The sequence below is a fragment of the Tamandua tetradactyla genome, chromosome 5 (assembly GCF_023851605.1).
Source record: "Tamandua tetradactyla isolate mTamTet1 chromosome 5, mTamTet1.pri, whole genome shotgun sequence".
Taxonomy (NCBI): Eukaryota; Metazoa; Chordata; class Mammalia; order Pilosa; family Myrmecophagidae; genus Tamandua; species Tamandua tetradactyla.
In genome coordinates, this window is record NC_135331.1 from 174,779,644 (window position 1) to 174,797,071 (window position 17,428).

Genomic DNA, 17,428 nt, shown 5'->3' on the forward strand with positions numbered 1-17,428 from the left:
TACAATAGAACTGAGTCTGATAGTTCACGCTGAGATGTGTTCCAGATGAGGAATAGGACTTTTCCTCCTGCTTCTTGGGCCAGGAGCATGGTCAGGTAGGAAAGCAGCAGCAACTGAGGAGTGGAGGAGAAATGTGCCCACAGTGCCCTCTCTCCTCCTCCACAGCAAAGAAGGCCGAGTCAGGCAGAGGGCCAGTTCCGTGCCGCTGGCTGGGTGCCCTGCCTATCCCTGCCCCCACCTGACCCTGTCCCTGCAGGCAGCAAACCTCCCTCTGTCACACTTCCCTGCCAAGCCCCTCTTTGCCCATGTGGAAAAGCAAGACCCTCTGCTTGTGTCACATTTAAACAATCATTTCCCACCTCTCAGTGCCAGCTTCACCTAGTGTGGAGAACTTAAAGCAAAGTGACTCACCCTGGGAAGTAAGCCATCATGAAAAAAATGTATTGGCACTGATACTTTTTTGTAGTCCCTGTTGTCACTATATTTATAAAATCGCCTCAGACCTTACACCAAAAAATAAAGAGGCATTTAAAAAACTAAGGGGAAAAAATGTAGTTTCCTTATTAATTTTTGGAAAAGTAAACATGTGTCATTATTTCCCCTTTTCCTGATGTGTTCTTTTGAAGCAATTTCCCAAAGTAGTTTGCTCAAGGGTGGCTTTTCTTCCAATATATACCACACAGCATCTTATCAGCTCATTCTTTCTCCACACAACTCTATCGATTTCCATCCCAAAAGCACAATGCTACAAGCCAACATGGCGGCATGGTAGCACTCCATTCCCATCAGGAGCTTGGCAAAAGTTCAGGTCATTTACCCTGGGCTCCTGGTATTCAGTCAGGTGGAAAATGAGTGCAAAGAGGAACAGGGAAAGTCACAGTAATTTTTTTCTAGACATAGCAATGCTTTTTCTGGAGGTATTCTAAAGGATCTGTATACCATGATATAAATGGTACCGATTGCAATGTTGTAATTTCTTTACATTACCTCTTAGAAATTCCAGATGCATGATTCTTATTGCTCCTTATAGTATTCTGAGAAGGAAAAGCAAGCACATAACTGAGAAGAAGACAGAGTACCACACAAAAATAAATCACAAGTACTGTTAGGGCAATGGGGTATAGGTTTTCTTCACCAAGCTTTGATTCCCTGCAGCTTTCCCTTGCTAGATATCCTGCTATATTTCTTCATTGTTATCCACCTCAGCTCTCTCTTTTTAAAGCCTTGCTTTATACCTAGCTAGTCAGCTGCATATGTGTCCATCCATGAGAGTGTGGTGTTACTTGCTTTAGCTATCAAGTCTCTGACAATTTATTATGGTGGAATTTCCTTATGTAAAGAGGGCTAGCAACTATTAGCCTTTAGGAATATTCAAAGCCAGTATTAAAAAAATGGATGTTGTGGAACTTCAGGTTCTACAATTCCTCAACACTTTCTCACAGCCAATTCAGGATCTCTTTGACTGAAAGAATTGGAACAAGATTGAAACACACCTTAAAGTCAAGCTAGCATCCAGATAGCATTCATCTCTTCATTATTTATTATTAATATTATTGCTACTGTGTTATTTGTACTGACATGCAATTCTCCAAAAAAGAATTTAAAATATATACAGTGAAACACAGATACAATTAGATGATTAAAACCTGGGGCAGGGGTAAGGTAAAGTGACTTAGAGCATCCAAAGCTTTTGTGGAAGTTTGGCAAAAGCTATGAATCCTCTCCCTAAAAAATACAGATATGCATGTTTTGGTATCCAAGGATTTTTTTTTAATATCCATTGACCTCTCCAAAATAGAAGGGAATAAATGGTTAGTGTGTTCTAAGACCAGAGGTTGCATTCTCAAATGCCAAGGCCAGACAGACAATAAAGAAAAATGGGCTGGAAGGAATATGGTAGCAAGGAGTAGATCCTGAGGAGAACTAGACCAGACTCTCATCTAAAGAGGGCAGTCGTTCAGCAACTCTCCAGTTCCATGTGGAAGTGCAGCCTTAGTGGTGTTCTCAGAGCTTCTAATTTTTCAAGAGCAAACCCAAGTCTAGACTTTTATATAAAATGTTTCAATGATCAAACACTAGCAACTGTATTGGGTTTAAAAGTATACCCCCAAAATTCATGTCTACCCACAACCGCAGAATTTAACTTTATTTGGAAACCAGTTCTTTGGAGAAATAATTAGTTAAGATGAAATCATACTGGGAGAGGGTGAGTCCTAAGTCCAATATGACTGGTGTTCTTAGAATAAGAGGGAAATTTGAACCCAGAGAAACAGACACAGAGGGAAAATGGCCATGTGAAGACAGAAGCAGAGATCGGAATTACGAGGTCACAAACTAAGGACAACTGGGACCACAAGAAACTGGAAGAGACAAGGAAGCGTTCTTCTCTAGAGGCTTCAGAGGAAGATTGGCCTGCTGATAACTCAATTTCAGATTGCTGGGCTCTAGAACTGTAAGAGAACAAATTTCTGTCGTTTTAACCCATCCAGTTTATGGTAATTTGTTCTGACAGTGCTAGGAAAACAAATGTAGCAACTGACCTAAGTTCATTTAAAATACTATGTAGAAAAAAAAAAAACAAGCAAACAAAATTTAAAAACCCACAACTGTGACTGAAAGGCAATGCCTGAAGCTTATTTATTCTGTTGTGTTTGAAAAAAGCTTTCTGTTTTTCAGATAATTCTCAGTAGGAACAGTTGAAGTTTTCTCATAGAAAATTAACTTGCTAAAGTATTCTTGTCCCTTCACCTTTACAAGGTGAAAGTTACAGAAGTACCAGAAGCTAAATCTAAAACTTGCTGAAGAAAGCAGCTTTAGATCTGCTTAAACCTATGAATATGACATCAGTAAGCCACAGTTTTCCATAGAGGAAAAAATTTTGTCCTAAAAAATTCCCAAAGGCAGTAGTTGCAAGCCCGTGATTTCAATCTTTAAATGGCTTTAATATGGCTACTACAATATATCTGTTTTTGAAAATACTTCATGTTGATTGGCTTACCAAGACCAAGTAGCTGCAAAATGTTCCCTCAGCTGACTCTATGAATTGAACCATGAAATGGAGTTATTTAGAATGGTCCAAGTGAGAAAGAATATATGCATGAAACAATCATTTTGTTTCTTACATGAAAGGTAACACTAAATGTTTCGGTCTGCTTGGCTTGAGGCAAATTACCAAGAAAACCTACTATGATGATGCTTCTCAGAGGGTTTCTCTTGCCATCCCGATTGGATAGGCACTCTAGAAGGCATCAATCAAAACTACCTTCCTGAGATTAGTTTCTTCAGGACTAGTTTCTCCAAGTAAGGAGAAGAAGGAATAAAAGAAGAAAAAAGAGAGAGAGAGAGGCAGAAGAATGATAATTCATCAATTTATTAATGTACACATCCTGTCTCTACTTTCCCTTTCCTGTTCTTTCAAGCAGGTAGCAATGTCCTTAGTATTTCCCATCTCAGATATTTTTGTAGGGCAGGAAATGGAAGTTACTTGAACCTAGTAGTTGGTTCTGTCTTTGTAGAAGTCTAAAATTAGTACAAGATGATTCTCAGGTTCTCAGGGACTCTACTGGGAAAACAAGAAAGGCATGTGCCTTTAAAAAAACTGACATAGAGATTTCTCCTAACATTGGAATGGGTTGTAGATTTATGGATTCTCCATTCATTGGATATGTCCAGCTCCTCATTAACACTCTAGGGAGATATGTGGAAAACACAACAGAAAGCATAACTATATACTCACTCAACCCTACTCTATACACCCTCCTATATTACAGAGGCCAAAAAGCTAAAAACTATACTTCTAAGATTCCCTTACAGATAGTATACCCATGAATGAAGGTTAACAAAGCAGATGCACTCATGTGAGATTCAGAAGGTTGAAGTGAGCAAAGTGAGATTAGACGTTCCAGGGCACCTGTGGTGGATGACTGTCCCATCCCTGAGCTCTAGGTGTTAATCATCAGGCAATCATGCCAAAGGGTTTCCCATTAGAATGTCCCAGGTTGTAGGTCTTTCTGTGGTTGTACAGTATGCATGCTTATTATCATGGCACCTCTAGAAATTCTATAAGCTACCTTTTGTCATATGATGAACCCTTTTTGCTTAAACTGGTTGGAGTCAATTCTCTTACCAGCAACTCTGAACGCTAACTGATATAACTTCCAGGACCTCAGAAAAGAGGACTTTTCCAAGACTTGACAAGATGGCAATGTTAAACACTAGTCTCACAAAAGAGTCCCCTGCTCCAAAAGCAGTATGGAATTGACAAAACACCCAGACTAGACATTACTCTGCAGACTGTGACACCATTCTATCAGTAAGCATGGTTTGACTAATTGACATTGACCAGCATGGCCTGCTCAGTGCTCTCACTCTTAGAAGAGCTTAGAACTTTTGCACAATCCTGTGAGGGAAGGAGGTATGCAAAACTGACCTGATTGAATTTCCTGTATTTAGTTTAAATAAATTTAAGCAAAAGTAAGAAGTAGTATTTGTTACACTTCTGAGTTTATCAAGTAATGCTCATATACATGATAACATTGATAACTGTAACAATTCTAAAAAGACTTATACATAGCACAATTTGAGTTATGCAGCATATTTTTTATATGATACAGACTGCAATCAACCTGCCTTAGTTTCAGTCTCCCTGAAAAACCCAGATCATTTCTCATCTATATTTGCTATATTACAGACAACCATGAAGTAGGGAATTTTAAGGAAACTCAAGAAATAGCTATTGAACATCAAGTTAAGGTAGAAAGAGTGAATGAAGAGATTTTATTGAGGATGAATATGGAAAGCCAATCATATTCCCAAAGCATAAGATTTCTGTAATATTCAGAACTAAGGAATAGTTATTAGAAAGAATCTTATTCTGTCTGTTGTCTTAGATGCAAAATTGACAGTCTCCTAGAATGAAAACTACTCTCAGAGGAGGTATATTTTGAAAACCTTATTAGTACTAATAGAATAAAATCTGTTTTCCTAGGAATTCTGATTTTAGTAAGATCTAGATGTGAATGGTAAAACAAAGTTTTCAAAGGAAAACATATTTGTGGCCTTAAAGTAGCTCAAGATTTTCTTAAACACAACATAAAAAGTACTAGTCATAAAAAAGATAAATTGATATGTATCAACTTTGTGCATCAAAAGATGCCATATATATATATATAAAGTGAAGAGCAATCCAAAGAGTAGGAAAAAATATGTGTGATATACATAATCAACAGAGGATTTGTATTCTGGGCGCATGATGAACACCTACAAATCAACAAGAGAATGAAAGCCCAATAGAACAATGGGCAAAACACACATTAGATACATCACAAAGGAGGAAAAAAGAAGCATTTCACCAAAGAAACAAATAAATATATACAGATGTGCCCAATCTTTTCCTCTAATAAATGCAAATTGAAGCAACAAAATGATACTACTACACATCCATCGGAACGGCCAAAATGACAAACAAAAAATGCAAAGTTTTTAATGTGGAGCAACTAACAAGCAAATAAATATATTGCTGGTGGGAGTGTAAATTGGCACACTCTTCTTGGAAAACTGACAGTATCTGCTAAATCTAAGTATATACATATCATATGCCCGAGCAATTCTACTCTTATATGCATAGCAACAGAAAAATACAGACAAACATGCACACACATCAAACTTTACATCCCCATATTAAAGAATACACTTTCTTATTATGTGGACATGGAACATGCAGAACTATTGACTGTATATCATCTCAAAGAAAACATCAGTGAGTCCCATGAGGTGAAAATAAATTCCATTATAATGCAATAAAGCGAGAAATTAAAAAGGAAACAAGATTTATTTTCTCTGTACGCTTAAAAACTGTTCAATAAACAAATTGTCAGGGATTGAACTGTCCCCCTCAAAGGCACATTCAGGTCCAAATTCCTGGCCCCGTTTGCATGAACCCATTTGTAAATAGGACATTTGAAGATATTATTAGTTAAGGTGTGCCCAAACTGAATGAGGGGAGAGGGCATTAATTCACATGGCTGAATCCTTACAATCAAAGGGAACTGGACAAGGAAATCAAAGCCAAGGGAAGCAGCCAGAAGCTGAAAGTCCAGGGAACATGGAAGAGAAAGGAGAAGTCTCAACCATGGGCATTTCCATGTGAAGGAAAAGTCTAAAGATTGCTGGAAAGCCAGAAGATACTAGTTTTGGGAGAATGTAAGTCTTTTTACCCCTGAATAAATTCCTGTTGTTAGGCTAATATACTGTAGGGTATTCATATCAGCAGTCAGGAAACTATGACACAGAACTCGGGTAAAGGAAATCTACACAATTTCTAATAATCAATATGGTAATGAAAACACTTCATACCAGAATCTATGAGATACAATTAATACATCTCTAATCCATCATATCTATATATCAATGAAAATTAGAGATTCAAAATAAATAAATTACTGGAGACCTGGGTTCAATTTCCAGTGCCTGCCCATGCAAAATTAATTAATTAATTAAATTTCCATCTGAAAAAGCAAAAAAAAAAAAAAAAAACCAAAAATCTATAATGTAAAGACAGAGAGAGAGAGCGAGATCAGAATATAAGAAAAGATTAACCTCAAAACTGTTGAAGTTGCAAAGAGGAAAGCCAAATAAATAAATAAATTGAAATGCTGTTTCTTTGATGAAAGTGAATAGAATAGACAAATCACTGGATAACTTAATCACGGGAAAAAAAATGGAGTAAACACAAATACCCACTAAATAAGAAATATCTAAAAGAAATAACTACTAAATATAAGACATTTTTTAAAATCTTGAGACTATCTTGAACATCTCAAAATTTGAGAACCTAAAAATAAATTAGACAAAAGTGACCCTAGTAAAGATAGAAAGCAAACGTTATCTAAATAATACCCCTTAAAAAGCACTTGCTTAAAAAGCAAGATTTTTTTCACAAAGGAAAACTTTGGGATCATATAATCCAAATTTGTTTTAATTTATTTCTAAGGAAAGTGGCTAACTATTTTTTGAAAAAAGCATAACTTTAATACTTATATTTTAAAATGAGAGCACAAAAAAATAAAACTGCAGATTGCTTTTTATAAATTCCATGCAAAAATTCTAAATGAAATAATAGCAAAATGGATCCAAGGGGGCATTAAAAGCAAAACATATCGTAATGGTGGGATTTATTTCAGAAAAGCAGGGATGATTCATTATTAGAAATTTATTCATATAAGTTATGGTACCAGTAGCTCCAATGAGAAAAACCGTATAATTTTCCCCATGTGTGCTGAAATGACCAATGAATTCAATACTCTTTCTTAATTAAAAAATAAAAATGGGGTGTGAGGGTTAGTTCATGGTAGAATTCTTGTCTACCATGTGGGAGACCTGGGTTCAATTCCTGGACCATGCACTTCCCAAACAGAGAAACCAACAAAAACAAACAAACAAGCAAAAAATTCAACAAAGGGTGCTACAGTATGGGATACTCACATGGAAAAAAAAAAATGAAATGTGACCCCGCCACACAGCAAACAAAAAAACTAATAATAATAAAAATTTTAAGAAAGCAATAATAAAAGTATACTCAAAACAATCAGACCTTGTCATGATTACTTATATATGACAAGACATGGCAAAAATGGCACAGGAAAACTCAAAAGACATGATATTTTGGGAGAAGATATTTTAAATTATTTCACAGATAAAACTAATATGTATAACTAATACTGAAAATATTATATATTTATATTATTATATATAATAATATAATTAATACTGAAAAGCTGTTAAAAATCAAGGAAAACAACAAACAAAACAGAATTAAAGAAACATAATTTGGTACAGGATGAGTGTTGGGGAAATATAATTAAACACAAAATTCTCCACAGAAGTAAGACAAATAGAAAATGGTTTTATTATGGGATAAACATTAAGCCAGAATGTAAGCTACATTACAGACAATTCACTACAGTGGTTGCAAAAGTAGAAAGAAATTCCACCCTCTTATATAGTAAGACAGTTGCAATCTACTACATACATGTTCTCAAATAACTGATAATGCACCCGAGAGCACCATTTGTCACACACGGTTCATCCTAAATTCACCTGATATTTGGGTTGACCAAATGTGTTTTCCAGCCACATTCAGGACCCAGGTACAGGCATAGAGCAAGTGGCGAGTTAGACCTAACCAGGGTTGTGGTTTCACCTAGGGAGGTTTGGCATGAAGAGATCCAGAACCAGGTTAAGAATCTATGAAACGTGGATAATCACGAGGGGCCCCTGGAATGAAGGCAGGTAGGGACTGGGACCTATGGCTCTGGAGTGTTTCTCCGTCTTAATTTCCCACCCACTCTGCCTTCTAGACCAAAAAGTCGACCTCTCACCTGGTCTCTGGACTTCCCTAGGTCACAGTGATTCTATCTTCTAAAGATCTGCCTAGTTGTGATGCCCCTTCCATGGATATTATTCACCTCCTAACTGCCTTCCTATGATCCATTCCAGTCTTCATTTCACCCGCAGAATGAGCCTTCAAGAGAACCACTCTGGTCACTACCATGTCTGTAATCTCTTTCCATCCAACATCAGAATTGAATAACTTGGAGGGAAAATATATCCCCAAGCCATTTCCATGACGGGCAGTTTTGGGCACAGAAGTTTTTAACTGAGATGTTTCAGTAATAATAATACTGCTATGAATACCACCAATACAAAACCTCTCTCTAACTGACCCCACAGGAAAAAAAAATTGAGAAAAATGAGGTAATAAAAACAAAAGCAAAAACTGCAATTGCATCCCTCTGCAGAGACTGGGATTCTCCAAAATCTATAATATACGTAAAACATCAACATGCCAGGTCTGGCAACTGGAAATTTACATTTCCTCATTGAGCATTTGTATATTGTATGTTAGAAGATCTTGGGAAGAGCAATGCATGGTAAAAATAATCCTACTCCTGTATTGAGTTGCCTACTGCCATCAGTGACGGCTATAAAATTCCAGTCATGGGCTCAGGGTAGGGCTGACCCCCCTGAGCTGCATTTCTCTTGCTTTTAGTGGCAAAGTCTTTGAGATCACTCTAGTGTTACTAATTAACAATGCATTACAATTGTCAAGTAAGAAAATGATTTTATCCTAACTGTACATAGTCATACAAAAGGTTAAGTAAGCTTATCAAGATCACACAGCAGGCTAGCAACAGAACCAGGTATAAGCCCTTTGAATCTTCACCAGTAAAATATTTAATATTAAAAACAAGTATCCCTAAAGCGCTGTCAAATGTAATGAACACTGCATTTTGTATGTAGAATGAAAAATGAGAATGCTCTAAGGGAAAACAGTGAAATGGCTCACCATTGGTTTTAGTTGAAAGATAAACACTTGCCACAAATATTCCTGTGTTTCAATCCATTTTCTGAAGAGATACTGAAAATCTTTTACTATTTGTAAGGATAAAGCATCCCACACTATTATAAAATGGTCTGTAGTCAAAACAGCCCTTAGCTGTACATGGAGTCAAAAGATCTGGGTTTGAGTTCTGACTTCAACTACCACCCTGTGACCTTGGACAATCACTTATGCTCTCAGAGCAGCAACTCCGTTATCCATAAAAATGAGGACAAAAATACAAAAGCTACTAGGGTTGTCTGGAGGCTTAAAAGAAATAATGGAAATGAAAACTGCACAGATTGCAAATTGCCATACAAATAAAAGGCATTGTTATAGAAAGAGGACACAAAAGTATTCCCTCAGTTGGAAATTTATAAATAATATAATTGCAACTTGGAATTTCACTTCATTTGTAGGTAGAAAAAATCTTGCCAACTGAAAACAGAGATGTGAAGTCAGGAGCATTTGGCTACTTTTAACTGCATTGGAACAGTGTGTCCTTTTTCAGTCTGAACAAATCTGTCCCTTACTCATTGTCAGCTAGCTTAATATAATAAATCCTGAGGGATGTACTGAACTCAATTGGCCAAGGTTTTCAGCTTAGGGCTAAAAATCTTGTGGAGCAAGCACTCTGGCCTCTGGAAACCACAGTGGAGTGATTAGTGTCCAGAGTGAATAGATCAGGCTCCAATTCAGGTTTTATCATACATGATACCTTTGATATCTTTTTCATGTTCACTGCATTAAACATTAATATGTGAATGCCACAATAAAAGGTGCAATGTTTCATTAAATAAATAAATAGGCACTAAACTTGGGTGAAAAAAAAAAAAGGACCTATGTTAAATCAGACTTCATATAGGGAAGAAAATAAACCAGTATTTTCATTCCACTTAAGAACCATGGAAATGACTTATAAGAAGAAGCTGTAAGGGTCAGTTGGAGGGAATAAAATTCTTGATGTGTCAAGTAAAGAAAGTCATTCCTACTTTTTACCCTCTGAAACTTCTAATGCAATCAACAGCAATCCAGCAGGGCATGTTTGAGACAAAAAAGAAGGTTCAGCTGAAGGTGAATCACAGCTATAAAGATAGCACAATTTATCCAAGTAAAAGCCCCCAAGATTTCCCAGTGAACACTGTGTTGTTCTTTTTTTCCTTCCAACAGTTGAGAGATTAGATTAAAATTAATAGCAGGGACATAAACTTAGTACGTGCTACAAAATTTCTTCAGAAAAACACTTGAATTGTGTTACCCTGAGGAATAACATCATTCCCGTATGGTAATATTAACACGTATTAAATTTATAATTCTATTTTAAGCATACTATTAAATCTGAGAAATTTTTAATAACAATCTCCCAAAAGGAGGGTACATAAAAGGGTTGCTTCTTTTTTCAGAAAATATATTCTATTTTTATTAAAACTGTCAAGTTCAGATGTGAACAGAGTTTATTTCTGTTAATAAGATAGTACAACCATAACTGAAGCATTCTGATGACTTCAGAGGAAAAGAGATAATTTTGGAATTTCCAGTGGAATTGATTGGCGATCGCTTTGTCTCTATAACTTACAGAGAGTAAGCTTGGATTTTGAATTAATGAAAAGTTATGTGAATCTGCGTGCAGGGACATGAGGGGGGAAGAGAGTGTATATGTGTACATCCTTTTAGAAAAAATAGATATTGCCCACAGCTTTCATGAAATTCCTATGGCAGTTTTGTCCCATGCCTCATAGTTGGAGAAAATGGAGATGAATGCGGTGGTAGAAGAAAAGGAGGAGCATGGGGGAGACATTAAAGAAGATATTTTTTCCTGAACAAAAGGAGTAGAGGTGAGGATGGAGGTACGAGGCAGGTTGGGGAAGCATCTCTGAGATAAGACCAATTCCATTTGGATCTGTTGGATGTAGAGGGTGCAAAGAAAGGATGGAGTTGAAAATGACCTTGCTGTTTCAAGTTTAGGATTAGATAACAGAATGACATCATCAAGTGAGTTAAAATATGTAGAAAAAGTCATTTGGAGAAATGCTCGTAAAATCCATTTCCAGTTGGCTAAGTTTATGTGGTCTCTAAGTCAGCCAGATAGAGATGAAGTAGGTGCCTGGAACTGCAAATCTGGAGCTAGGGAAGGCTCTAGAGTTCTGCTTCTGAAATGTTAATATAAATAGAAATCATTTTGGGAGTTTGTTAAAATACAGATTCTGACTCTGTAGGTCTACGGTGAGGCCTGAGATTCTGCATTTCTCAGCAGCTTCCAGATCATGCTAATTTTGCTAGTTCAGTGTCCACAGCTTAAGTATCAAGGTTTAGAGGCATGCTAGGTGGCAGTTCTGGTGCAGCCTCTCACTTTTCCCTGAGATGCACAAACACATTCTGTGCTCAGGGCCAGGTATGCAAGCCTGAGGAGATAAAAATCCCTTAATAGTTAAGGGGACTGCCAGCACTTTGTCCCATGCATATGCAAATACTCACTGGAGAAGGTCTGATTCCAGTGAGTTTGTTTTATGACGTCCAGCTCGGCTCACACCCCAGTGTTGTATCTGTCTAAACAGGGTTCTTCCACTCTAGCACACATACATAAGAAAGGGGAGTTGAGCATGGAACATCTCCCTTCATCAGCCATGGGTTGAGACCTGCTGACTTTGGGAGATCAACCCCTACTAGTGAAGCTGGCTTTTAAAAAGGGGAATTTAATAAGTTGTTAGTTTACAGTTCTAAGGCTGAGAAAATGTTCCAATTAAAACAAGCCTATAGAAATGTCCAGTCTAAGGCATCCAGGGAAAGATACCTTAGTTCAAGAAGGCCAATGAAGTTCAGGGTTTCTCTCTCATCTGGAAAGGCACATGGTACACACAGCTTCATCTGCTAGCTTTCTCTCCTGGCTTCTTGTTTCACAAAGCTCCCCAGAGGCATTTTCCTTGTTCATCTCCAATGGTCGCTGGCTGGCAGACTCTCTGTTCCTTGTAGTCATGTCATTCTCTGCTATCTCTGAATCTCTCTCATTCTCCAAAATGTCTCCTCTTTTATAGGATTCCAGTAACTAATCAAGACCCACCCGAATGGGTGGAGACATTCAGTTTAACAACCACTCTTGATTGAGTCACATCTCCAGGGAGATGATCTAATTAATCCAGTTTAACAACCACTCTTGATTGAGTCACATCTCCAGGGAGATGATCTAATTATAGTTTCAAACATACAGTAATGAATAGGAATTAGAAGAAACAGCTGCCTTTACAAAATGGGATTAGGATTAAAACAAAGCTTTTCCAGGGTACATACATCCTTTCAAACCAGCACACTCCTAATGGCATCTATTGAAGAGCAGAATTTCTTAATTTTGATAAAGTCCAATTTATCATTTTTCCACTATGAATTATGTTTTTTCCATATCTAAAAAACATTGCAAATATTTTCTCCTATGTTTTCTCCAAGAAATTGTTCAAACCTGTGATCCATTTTGAATTAATTATTTTGCATAGTATGGATTATAGATCATTCATTTTATTGCATATGGGTATCCAATTGTTCTAGAACTACAAAACAATTGAGTATATATGTGTGCTTTGATCTGAACTTTGTTTGCTTGATATATTTGTCTATCCTGATGGCAATAACTCACTCTATTGATTACTATTCCTTTATGTTAATTTGTATCACTTTATATTAACTTATATTAATTTTATTTATCTATATGAAGCTGCTTCATGAATTTGCCTTATTATCATTTTCATACTTGTAGGAACTGCAGTGATGTCCCCTTTCTCACTCCTGACATTGGTAATTTGTGTCTTCACAATCCTGATCAGTCTGGATACAAGTTTATCAATTTCACTGCTCTCCTCAAAGCAACTTTTAGTTTTGTTGATTTTATGTACTGTTTTTATTTTTCTTATTCCACTCGTGTCTTCTCTGATCTTTGTTATCTCCTTCCTTCTGCTTACTGTGAGTTTACTTTGTTCTTCTTATTTTAGTTCTCAAGATAGCAGCTAAAGTCATTTATCTGAAACCCTTCTTCCTTTCTAATGCAATCTAAATTTCCCTCCACTTATTCATTTAGCTGCACCTCAAAAATTTGATATACTATATATTTATATTCATTCAATTCGAGATAGTCTAATTTCCACTTGATCTCTTCCTTGACCCATGTATTTTTTTAGAAGTGTATATTTAGTTTCCAAATACATATGGAATTTCCCAAGAGTTTTATGTATTAACTTCTAATGTAATTCCATTATGTTTCAGAAAACATACTTTGTATGAGTTGAATCATTTTTAAATGCATTTTATTTTGTTTTATGGAACAAAACTTGATCCTTTTGGTAAATGTTACATGTGTAGTTTGAAAAATATATGTATTCTGCTGCCATGGAGTGCAATGGTCACTAAATATCAATTGGGTCAAGCTGACTGATAGTGTTATTCAAGTCTTCTGTATCATGGTGGTTTGTTTTCTTATTCTACCAACTGTTGAGGGAAGGGCGTTGAAACTTCTTTCAATAATTGTTTTATTAATTTTTGCTTCATTTAATTTGAAGCTCAATTATTAGATGCAGAAATATTTAGGTTTGTTAGGAAGGACCGGAGCAACATTTAGTCTAGGGAACATTTTTCCCTGCTACCGAGGCAAGGCACTTTAAAGTACTCCAGCAAATGCCTCATGAAATATGAGGGTCTTCCATTCTAGCTTTTGTGAAGGCATAGGATATTCCTGACCTTTGTGAAGGCTTAGGATAGCTTCCTCCCATTCCTATGCTAATAAATATTCAACATAATACTCTTGAGGGACCTTCTGAATATCTCCAGTGTTCTTCCTTTGTGCAGTTCCCTTCCCCAGCGCTCTTCCCTGCAATCACTAGCTGCCATGGCTTCTCTAGACTTCCAGCTCTATCTCCCATGCTGAGAGAAACCATATATCTGTGCCTGAGCTAGCCCTTCCTGCGCCACAATTTAGAAACTTTCTCCAGGCAGTAATCTGAGGCAATCATTGGGCTCACCTTATTTTTTCCCATATATCAAGTGTCACTGCTTTTCATCACCTATTATTCCATATTGGACAAAAGAGCAATTTGTTTCCAAAATTCAAGCATAATTTTTGTTTTGATAATGCCGTGTTGTTTCTGAAATATACCACTGAAGTGCTTAAACGTTTTGACCCCCAAATAGATACTATAAAATTGGATGTAATTTTTAAAAGTTCCATAACAAATTTAGATGTCTTAAAAATCTAGATATTTACTGATATCTTAATGATTGACTAGACATTCAATTTTCAGTAAGAATAACAAATGCTAAAGAAGAAAGATATACTCTATACTGTTGTGTCAAAAAACAAAATACCTTCAGCTTGCCCTTATGGAACTAATTTCTGTGGGTAGAGAAACTAAGCCTACCTATAGGTTAGGTTACTTTCAGAAACCTCTTTTGCTGCTGAGAAGTAATCTCTGTCTCTTTAAGCCCAACTCTGCATGGAAAATAATTACCCCTTCTCCCCACACTGCCCCCCATGTGGGACAGGACATCCAGAGCTGAAAGTCTCCCTGGCAACATGGGACCTGACTCCTAGGAATGAGCCTAGCCCTGGCACTGTGGGATTGAAAATCTTTCCTGATAAAAAGGGGGAAAAGAAACATGACAAAAGAAGGTATCAGTGGCTAAGAAAGTTCAAATAGAGTTAAGAGGCGATTCTTAAGGCTACTCTTATGCAAGCTTCAGCTAGATATTGCAAATTGCCTTGGTTTGCCAAGCCCTAACCAACACTGTTCCTGTTAACCCTAAAAAAAAAAAAAAACAGGCTCTATCTGAAATTCTACCAACGTTTCACCCACTAAGATTACTTTCCATAAACCTATAACCTCCAGGAGGCTCCTAGGCCAGATAAGTTCTGAAACCCAGAGGGGTCAACCTCTCCTAGAACATCAACTAGTTCCATCCCCATATCCCATATTGTTGGCACTCCTTTCCAACATGAAAATGTTAGAATGGACATAGCCCAAATATACCTAAGGATAGGATTTAACAAATGAGTATGACTGCTGAATCATTACATTGTTACTTCTTTTAGTCTCCCATGTCTTGGAGCAGCTGGAAGGGAAAATCTGAAATTGTGGAGCTGTATCCCATACCAAACTTTGAAATGTGTTCTATAACTACTTGTTACAATGTACTTTGAAAGTTATAGCTTTTTTGTATACATGTTATGTGCACAATAAAAATGGTAAAAAATAAATAAAATTGTAAAAATATCTTCCAGATATATCACTAATGATTGATTTAGTTTCTAGTCTTTGGTTTCAATTAATATCAGTTTGAATAGGAATTTTATATTTTTAAAAATGCTTATTTCCCGTATATAAAACCTTTAATTTATCTTCTCTTATATCAAGACCTAAGACCCAAGCTTTCAAAAACTGAAATGTCATAATCATTCCTTTATCAATCAATGCACTTAATTTACTAGTTCAAAAAAGAAATTCACAGTTGATATGACTTCAATCAATAAATGATTACTCCAATTTTTCTTCTAGCAAAATTTTCTTGTTGAAGGAAAAATGATTGCTAAGGGTAAACTACCACCAGAATAATCATAGTCATGGCTTAAATATTATAGAAGCTGTAGAGAAACCTGCCTAGCTGATAGCTATTTGCTTTTTGATTAACCAAAAGGAAGGGGAATTCATTGCTGAAATCTGTGTCCAAGAGCCAGTACTTTGAATCTGCACTACTAGTCATCATGCTTCCTTCTCAGATCCAGTTTTCAAACTAGAAAAGGAGTCATATTGTGTACTATACTTCCTGGGCCCAACAACAACAAGTGTTAGATATTCACTGCTTATAAAGAAACTTAGAATCTCTCTATCAACACACGTGTGTTACTGACTTTCCAGCTACATTTCTCTGCAGGTATAATGGTGGAAATCCAATAAGGAAGATGATTTAGAAAGAAGTTGCTACTTTTGTAGTTCTGCAGACTTAATGTGGACCATAGAAAATCTATCCCCTAGGCATTTGGCTAATTGCACACTGTCATGGAAGCTAGCACGTCCTTTTGTTCTTGCAAAATCAGTTGGTATAAGCCATTAACTTTCTATTAGACCGGCATTAGTGGATTCAGTATGTTGATCCTCTTCTGATAGAAAATTTATATGCATTAAATAATTTAACATTAAAATTTACATTACACTGAAGTTTCCTGGTGTGATAAGGGATTACTATCTGGAACAGATCAGAGGCAAAATATCATTTGTACATTTTCCATATGCCAAAAATAGAATCTAGAAAATCACAATTAAACCAACAGTCCATAAAATCACAATAGATACTATTAATTGAAAGGCAAAATAATCATTTCTCTTACTTAGACATTTACACAGAATTGAAAGTTACATTTGGAAAATGAATGTTGTTTCTGGATTAAAGAAAAGTCAAAGAAGTAAAATTGTCACAAGAACTTTTTAATTATTTACTTTAAAATTATGTATATCCCCCATGGCAAATTCTCAGTCCTTGCCTGTCAATTGGGACATCATTCTAGGTAAAATGGAGGAGACTCAGAAGTTGAGCATACATCAGAAAACCATGCAATAATCTATGCAAAATGAAGAGCAAAAATTTTGATGTTACTTGAAGAATAAAATACCTACCTTTCTAAAATTGGAATTACTATGGCCATATATTTTCTTTTCATCTCAATATGTTTCCTTTCCCAGTAGAAATTTTGCTAAAAACATTAACTACAATCAGAGATGACATACAAAAATGCAGGTAGAACCCCAAAAATGTTTTCTAATCAATGGCTGCTACTTGATTAAGAAAACGAAAAGAGGAAATGTATTATTACAGCATTAAGCAATTAAGGAAATATTACCAAATTTGAGTACACACACAAAAAATATTTAAAATGACAGTAAGATTCACCTCCCTGTCAAGCAACAATCATTTTAGTCACAATACTTTAAAATATAGTGTCAGTGTAATTTTTCTCTCAGCTTTCAACAAGGGTATCAATAACACTTTCTTCAAGTTGTATAGAATGAACAAACAATG

General features: G+C 36.2%; 1 long non-coding RNA gene across 1 annotated transcript in view; it reads left to right on the plus strand.

Annotated features, from left to right (window-relative positions):
• Window positions 1-2,355: 2,355 nt before the first annotated feature.
• The window catches only part of LOC143682887 (uncharacterized), a 45,747-nt gene continuing 30,674 nt past the window's right edge, over window positions 2,356-17,428 (plus strand). Inside the window, exon 1 of the long non-coding RNA XR_013175347.1 lies at window positions 2,356-2,452. This is a non-coding gene — a long non-coding RNA (uncharacterized LOC143682887). The remainder of the gene's footprint in view (window positions 2,453-17,428) is intronic.